This window comes from Tenrec ecaudatus, chromosome 6, assembly GCF_050624435.1.
Source record: "Tenrec ecaudatus isolate mTenEca1 chromosome 6, mTenEca1.hap1, whole genome shotgun sequence".
NCBI classification, from domain to species: domain Eukaryota; kingdom Metazoa; phylum Chordata; class Mammalia; order Afrosoricida; family Tenrecidae; genus Tenrec; species Tenrec ecaudatus.
Genome location: NC_134535.1, coordinates 35,436,538 through 35,444,129, shown reverse-complemented (window position 1 = coordinate 35,444,129; position 7,592 = coordinate 35,436,538). Strand labels below are relative to the sequence as shown.

General features: G+C 42.9%; 1 pseudogene; it reads right to left on the bottom strand.

Moving 5' to 3' along the window:
* Nucleotides 1-467: 467 nt before the first annotated feature.
* LOC142450773 (small ribosomal subunit protein eS8 pseudogene) lies at nucleotides 468-1,111 on the bottom strand (annotated as a pseudogene).
* Between the last annotated feature and the right edge of the window lie 6,481 nt (nucleotides 1,112-7,592).

Sequence of the window (7,592 nt, the reverse complement as noted above, 5' to 3'; positions counted from 1 at the left end):
AGGAAGTCATATTGGGGTATGACCCTAGTGCAGTCGACTATGACCTTAATCCAATGTAACTGATATATTTATACAAAGTCGATAGACATGAGACTTAGACTGGCAGACACAGAGGGAAGATGACCAGGAGAGAACAGCACTAGAGATCAGAGTTATGCTACAGCAAGCCAAGGACTGCCTGCCCACCACAAGTTAGGGAGACAAGGAAGGACCTTCCCCTAGAACCTCCAAGAGAAAGCAGATCCTGCAGATACTGAACTCTGACTTCTGGCCTCCAGACTGTGACGGCGAATTATTATCATTGTGAGCCACCAACTTTGTGGTGATTTGTTGCATGGCCCTAAAAAGCATAGTGTATAAAGGAAACGAATAGGTAGATGGGGTCTTCTGCATATATAAAGAACAACCTTTCTTTTTTTTTCTTTTTAGAATAAACACCTTTAATACATGTGCTAGGATGGGAAGATTTATTTCCCTTTTCGAGCTTTGATTTTCCTCAGATAAAACTCCAGCTCCTCCCCTCTAGCACATAGCCGTCTGCTCGGCCACACTGGCCTGGCCTTGAAGCAATACAGGCGAGAAGCTAGCCCTGCTGAACTGTTCCTCCAGAAGACTGCTGATTTTTGCGTTCTTTTTCCGGTCATCATATTTCTTCCGAATTGTCTTTGACTGCTTTTTATTTAATATCTCCTCCTCTTCAGGAGTCAGCTTAGCCCCCTTTTTCCGGCCCAGGGACAGTGCAGAGTGGGACTCGTACCAGTCGGTACGGTGTGCTGTCAACGAGCACGATGCAGTTCCTCACCAGCGTCTTGGTGCGGACCAGCTCGTTGTTGGATGCGTTGTAGACGACATCAGTGATTCGTGTTTTGCGGGTACAGCACTCAGAGCCCCAGGAGAAGTTCCCCACGTCCAGCCTCGGGGCCCTGTACTTCTTGTTGCCTCCTCTCACACGAACCGCGTGGATGCGGCGGGTCCGATCTTAGTGTTGGCAGCCGGGCGCCCAGCTCATACTTTCGCTTCTTGAGGTAGGGCTTCCTCTTGACCCCCCAACCCCACCCCACCCCACCCCCGTCTCGCGGCGCTTGTGCCAGTTGTCCCGAGGGATGCCCATCGCTCGGCGCTGGCTGGAAAGAGCCAACCTTTCATTTCATCTGCATGTGAAAGTCAGACATGGAGTTAGGAAGTCTGAAGAAGAATCAGTGTATTAGAATGAATTACTGTATTTATGGTGCTCCCCGTGCCTAGAATGTCGTATCTCCCTTTGCTTCTTCACATCCGTTAAGAAAGCTTCCTCTTCCTGGGTCAGAAAGCACACCTCCTTTACATGCAAAATGTCCCCTCTTTTGTTGGCCAGATCTCAGGAAACATGGGGGCTCCAGGAAGCTCATGGGAAAAACTGGAATCAAAAGATAGTGGAATTTCCCATTTCTTTGTAGAATGAACTTGTGGTGTTTGATGGTGAATTAGGAGGGGAGGGGTAGTAGTTACACAACTTCATGTCCATTGATAAATAAATGTAGGGGTGGGGTCTAGTCCTTCAATCAGGTCTCAGCCTGATAATGCCTCCCTGTGGGTGTGCCCTTCTCATGGGGACTCTGGGAGCTTCTGCTGTTTCCTCCCAGGAGGTGGGCCACACACTTCCTCTCTGCTTGACTTTCCTGTCGTTGAGACACTCGGAATGCTGGAGGAGCCACGTGGAGACCTGACCAAGCCAGTGCTGAGATGCTTCCACTGTCATTGGATCCACACAATTTGCACCTACCAGCCTGCGATCATCCTGCATTCAGTATCATTGAATGTGCTGCATAAGTCTGAAGAGGAAATTTTGGACTAGTATCAGACATTTGGGCTAAGACTTGATCTGGACTGGGCTGGGATGTTTTCTTAATACACAATTACTCTTTGATTTAAAGCTTTCTTATACATATATGAGTGTCTCTGGAATTTTTCTCTGATCAACCCGGACTAACACAGAGGAGCCCCATGAATTTCTGAAGCCTCCTTCTGTATTTCAAGTCAGAAAGACAAGGTCAATGACACATTACTAATGTCTAATTCACATTCCAGAGTTGGGAAAGATAGAGCAAGACCAGAAAATAAGGCAGGTTTAGAATGTTTATGTAGTATCCTTGGCTTACTGAATCAGCATTTCGTTTAGATACCCAACAATATCCCGCATCAAAATTCGTAATTGTAACAACAATAAAAATAGCAGCCACTTATTGAGCACTTAACCATTTAAATTATGATGCTGGCATGAAATATTGAAAGTATCATAGACTGCCAAGAGGACAAGCAAACCTGTTGTGGAAAAATTGCAACCAGAAATGAGGATGGTAAGGCATCACCTCACGTGCTGTGTGTGACATGCTATCGGGAAGGGCGAGTCACAGAAGGCCATTGTGTTTGGTAGAGGGTCAGTGAGAGAGCGGAAAGACCCTCATTGAGATGGATCGACCAAGTGGTTGCAACAAAGGGCTCAAACACAGTAATGACTGTGAGGACGGTGGAGGACCAGGCAGTGATTCATTCTGCTGTGTACAGGTTCCCGATGGGGTAGAATGGCCTCAATGGCACCTAAACAACCACTACAGATGTACCAGCTTTTTGTGAATTCATGTCATGACCAAATACTGTGATTTATATTATAGCATCCATTGAAAAGTAGGTACCAGGCTTTCTGTAATCCAGTCCCAGGTTTCCAGTCTGATGCTTCCCCCGACCCCCACCCCTACTTTCTAGCACATGTGCTACACCCTCCCTGAGCTTGTACCTTTTTGGCCCTCAGTACTGCATAGAATTTCAGACTCTCTCACGAGCATTACTTGTACTGTTCACCTGCACCCTCTCTCCTCCTCTTCTTAACAATTTTTGCAGGCCAGAACCGACTCAATAGCAGTGAGTATACTTTTCATAGTCCCACATTTAATAGCATAGACACGCTTGCTCCCCATTGAGTACTGGTACATTATACACGTGTATGTGTATATAACATACATATTTTTTCTTTTCTTTTACGAGTAAGAGTGAACTTTATCTCAAAGAACAACAGTACATTAAGTATACATCCCAGCCCAGTCCAGATCAAGTCCATAAGTCCTATATTACCCCATATGTCAATACTAGTCCATAAATTTCTCTTTAGATTGACACAGCTATGCAGTGATGCTGAATGCAGGAAGATCACAGGCCAGTGGGTAGAAAGTCTTGTGGATCCAGTGGTGGTGGGAGCATCTCAGCGCTGGCATGGTTCTCCATGTGGCTCCTCAAGTTCTAGGCCTCTGGCTGCATCAGTGTAGCTCCATATGTCTTGCCAGCAGGAAGATGAAGCAGAGAGGTCCCCAGCCCCCAGGGAGAAATACAGAGAGGTCCCCAGCCCCCAGGGAGAAATACAGAGAGGTCTCCTGCCCCTAGGGAGGAACTCTGTCTTGTCAGAGATACAAGGTCTCCTGCCCCTAGGGAGGAACTCTGTCTTGTCAGAGATACAAGACAGAGTTAAGAACCTGTCCAACGTTAAATAGAGTCATGCACAGCACACATTGCTGTGTTGTGTACAAAGTGTGCTGCCACTCAATCGATAATCTATATGTCTTGATGGCAGAACAAACACCAGTATTACGGGTGTGTGTGTGTGTGTGTGTGTGTGTGTGTGTATATATATATATATATATATGTATATATATCAGTACTATGTATTAAAAAATTCTCCGTTTAACAGTGTACCCTAGACTCTTAGGCAGCAGAGTCTAATCTTGTTCCCAGAATCCTCTGGAGAAGGCCATGCCCATACTGAGGTTACTTTTTTATTTTCAACTTATTTTTGTAGTTTATACTTTGGCTATATTTCTTATACAACACTTGAAATTGGTGCTTGCTTCTTAGCAGTACTCTGATAATATTGGCCTTTTCATTGCAATACTTAGATTATTTATCGAATGTAAATCAATTGGATTTAGAGCTACCATTTTACTCTTTTTTTGTCCTACTTCTCCTGTTTATTCTTTTTTAAAATTTCTATTTGTTTATTTTTAAATCATTTTATTGGGGCTCATACAATTCTTATCACAATCCATACATTCATCGTGTCAAGCACATTTGTACATTTGTTGTCTTCATCATTCTCAAAATATTTGATTTCTACTTGAGCCCTTAATATCAACTCCTCTTTTCCCCCTCCCTGCCCACGTAATATCAACTCCTCATTTCCCTCTCCTTTCCCCCTCCCTCATTAACCCTTCATAATTAATAAATTATTATTTTCTCATATCTTACACTGTCCGATGTCTCCCTTCACTCACTTTTCTGTTGTCCATCCCCCAGGGAGGAGGTTATATGTAGATCCTTGTAATCAGTTCCCCCTTTCTACCCCATTTTCCCTCCACTCTCCAGGTATCGCCACTCTCACCACTGGACCTGAAGGAGTCATCTGACGTGGATTCCCTGTGTTTCCAGTTCCTATCTGTACCAATGTACATCCTCTGGTCTAGCCAGATTTGTAAGGTAGAATTGGGATCATGATATTTGGGGGGAGGAAGCATTTAAGAATTAGAGGGAAGGCTGGATGTTTCATCGTTGCTACCCTGCACCCTAACTGGCTTGTCTCCTCCCCTCTATCCTTCTGTAAGGGGATGTCCAGTTGCCTACAGATTGGCTTTGGGGCTCTGCTCTGCACTCCCCCTCGTTCACAATAATATAATATTTTGTTCTTTGATGTCTGATAACTGGTGCCTTTGATATCTCATGGTTATAGAAGCTGGTGTGCTTCTTCCTTTTGGGCTTTGTTGCTTCTGAGCTAGATGGCTGCTTGTTTATCTGCAAGACTTTAAGACCCCAGACACTATATCTTTTGATAGCTGGGCACCATCACATTTCTTCACCACATTTGCTTATGCACACATTTGTCTTCATGTTGGGAAGGAGTGCATCATGGAATGCCAATTTAATAGAACAAAGTGTTCTTCCATTGAGTAAGTACTTGAGTGGAGGTTCAATGTTCATCTGCTGCCTTAATACCAAACATATAAATATATACACATAGATCTATTTCCCTACTGTCGTATATTAATATATTTACATATGTACATGCCTGTATTTAGGCCTCTATAAATACCCTTTGTCTCCTAGTTCTTTCCTCTAGTTCCACTATCATGCTCAGCCTTCCTTTGGGTTTCAGTAATTTCTCTTGGCCACATTGCCCTTGCTGAATTCCTACCAGGCCTTTCATACCCTCCTTGCCACTAATTTTGGATCACTTGTTGCTCCCCTGTCCCTGAGCTGGTCAACACCCCCTCCCTACCCCCACCTTGCCCTCTCTCATGTTCCCCGGAACCATCGGTCACATTGTTTCCTCCTCCAGATTATTCACCCAGGCTATCTTATCTAGATAGAGCTGTAGAGATAATAACATGCACCCAAAAACAAGGCACAGCAAGACAAAGCAACAAGAGAACACAACGATGACAATAAAAAATAAAACCAATGACCCATAAAAGAATGAATTAATTTAAACAAGAAAGAAAGAACTTTCCTCAATCTATTGCAGTCACAATTTCTCCATCTCTGATATGGGTCCTTCTCGTATTTCTTTAGCATTGTGGTTTACAGTGGAAACAATCCTTTAACAGCTTAGAGGATTCTTCCCTGATTTTGAGAATCGGTATGAGGGCTCAATGTTACAGTGTCTCAATCTTGAGCATTCCCTGATTTTCTACCTTCAGCTTGTTTAATAGCCTTTTGTTTCACCTCCAGATCTATAGTGCTCCTTTGCTTTGGGCCACTGTTGGCACTGGCTTTGCTGCCTTTGGGAGCCATGTTGCACTTCACGGGAATATATTCTAAACAAAATTAGCTATAACACTCAAGAAACACATCAGACACAAGATTAGACTCGGCTGTCTAAGAGTCTAAAGGTACACTGTTAAACGGCAAATTTTTAAGAACAAAGTACAGAAGTATATATAAACCAGTAATAAAGGTCTTTGTTGATTGCCATCAAGACATATAGATTATCGATTGAGCGGCAGCACACTTTGTACATAACTCACGAGAAACGGGTGTGCTATGCATGACTTTATTTAACTTGAACAGGTTCCTAACTGTCTTGTATCTCTGAAGTTCCATCGGGAAGGATTTTGCTTCTGCTTATAAAGAACACTTCTATATGTTGAGGGAGCTGCCGTGGGCCTCTCAGGGCAAAATTTCTTTCAGTGCTTGTTGACAATGTTTTTCTTTCATTCTTAATTGTTTTAAATACTAGTTTTAAAATCATTTTATTGGGGGCTCATACAATTCTTATCACAATCCATACATCCCTCCATTGGATGTCAAGCACTTTTGTACATTTGTTGTCCTCGTCGTTCTCTAAAATACTATTTTAAGCTAGTAGAATTCTACTTTTACAAGGTTCGCTTCCCTCCTATTTTGAATATATAATCCCATTGTTTTTAGGTTTTCTTCTTTCCCTACCTCCTGAGAAGGCAGGCAGATACCAGTGTTACTGCTGCTACTTTGAGGGTATTTGCCCTTTCTGGTTGATTATATGATATTTTTTTGGAGTGTACCTTGGTGTGGTTTTCTTTGTGTTTTTACAGCTTGGATTCATGGATGTTTCTAAAAAGAAAATTATTATCCATGGCCTCTTCGAGTATTGATTATCATTTGTCGTCGCTCCCGTCTTCTGTTGGGATTCCATTCACACGGATGCTGGAACTTGTCACTGCATTTCATCTCTTACATTGTCGTTTGGTTGCTTTATCTTCCTTCTGCTGTTTTTCTTTTTTAATCTTTGCTTTCACTCAGATAGTTTTTTAAGACCTCTTTTTGACCATTATTTCTCTCTGAAGTATATCTAGATCCAGGTTAAACCTATTCATAAGGTTCCTGATTTCCGTCCCTTTGGTTTCTTGGGGATTTGGGGGGCAGCAATTCTAGAATTACCTTTTGAAATCCCCAAGCTTGTCTTTTATTATCTTGACTATATTCTTGTTCATCACATTTACTTTACAATCCACTTTCAAGATCCTTAACGAGCCCCTGACCTATCTGTTGTTACTTACGATATTCCACTGTACCTTCTGGATGCCATATAGGCCTGAACATTTTGACTCAGTACTTGACACTGGAGGTGTGTACACTAACTATGCACATATGTCTGGTATAGACAATATATGGTAGCGATAATTGGAGATCTAGGGTGTTTAAATTAAATTCTGTAAGGTTTTGTTTGCTCTGGCAGGTGAGTAGGGGTAATAGCAATGTTGTTGAATTATCTTATTAAAAATGACAAAAGAACATATCTAGAATCTGGGATTTTAGAACCACGCTTACTCCTTGAATGTAACTCTTTAGTACAAAGTCCTAAAAAAGAAAAAAAAGTAATGACATTATCAGAGCCTTCCCTCCGGGGCCTGGAGTCCTGGTGGTGTGGTGGTTGGTCCAAGTTGGGCTATGATCCACACGGGCAGCAGTTCAAACCCACCCGCAGTTCCAGGAGAGAAAGACTGGGCTTTCTAATCCCACAGACAGATGGAAACCTCCAGGGGGTCCCTATGAGGCAGCGCTGACTGGATGGGAGTGAGTGTTTTAGGGAGCCC